This window comes from Gregarina niphandrodes (assembly GCF_000223845.1).
Source record: "Gregarina niphandrodes unplaced genomic scaffold scaffold00109, whole genome shotgun sequence".
NCBI classification, from domain to species: Eukaryota; Apicomplexa; class Conoidasida; order Eugregarinorida; family Gregarinidae; genus Gregarina; species Gregarina niphandrodes.
In genome coordinates this window covers 6,116-6,772 of record NW_011645874.1, presented here as the reverse complement: position 1 = coordinate 6,772, position 657 = coordinate 6,116, and the positions used below count along the sequence as shown (strand labels likewise).

General features: G+C 54.3%; 1 non-coding gene across 1 annotated transcript; it reads right to left on the bottom strand.

Moving 5' to 3' along the window:
* Positions 1-508: 508 nt before the first annotated feature.
* On the bottom strand, positions 509-579 carry GNI_201170. Its single transcript has one exon. It is a non-coding gene; the product is annotated as a tRNA-Gly (tRNA).
* Positions 580-657: the final 78 nt, after the last annotated feature.

The following is a 657-nucleotide window of genomic DNA, read 5'->3' as shown; positions in this document are numbered from 1 at the left end:
TTGCAGTTGACACTCCGTGTGGTAGTCGAACTGTCACAAAAACACCACACAAACGAACCGTCAGGCGGTCAGACGAAGTGCTGTGGTTTGTGGGTATTAGAAGGTCCAGGGAATCGAACCCAGATGGCCGCCTTTCCAACAGATGGCAATCCCACCAAAGAGCAACGAGTCAATTCGCCCTTCCTAGTCCCGCCTTCCCGGTATGCGAGGACACTGCCAACGGAAGGTGGTGTTTGTGGATTATTCATCTCAAGAAGTTCTGTTCCATGTATGGAGACGGCGTCTCCCTTGCATCACATCGGTCATTGAGAACGGAAGAGACGGAGCAGCAACAACCGAAACAATTCCCTCCGTAGCCCAGTGGGGTGGGCGCCGACCACCTGCAACGCCTCTACCGTGACGTTACTGGTGGCCGTTTTTGGCACTATCGGTTACACGATTTGCTGGCTGAGCCACGAAACCACGACAGCCGTTGCAGATGTCGAGTGCACCGAAAGCATTGATACGGTGCGTTTGTCGGGAATCGGACCCAGGCTGCCTCGATGGCAACAAGGCATTCTACCGCTAAACCACCAACGCAGAAGAATTAACTTACCTGAGGCTTGGGGTCCGCTTTTTGTGTTCAGCCGTACACAGAAGCGGTGCGGTTGGTGGCCG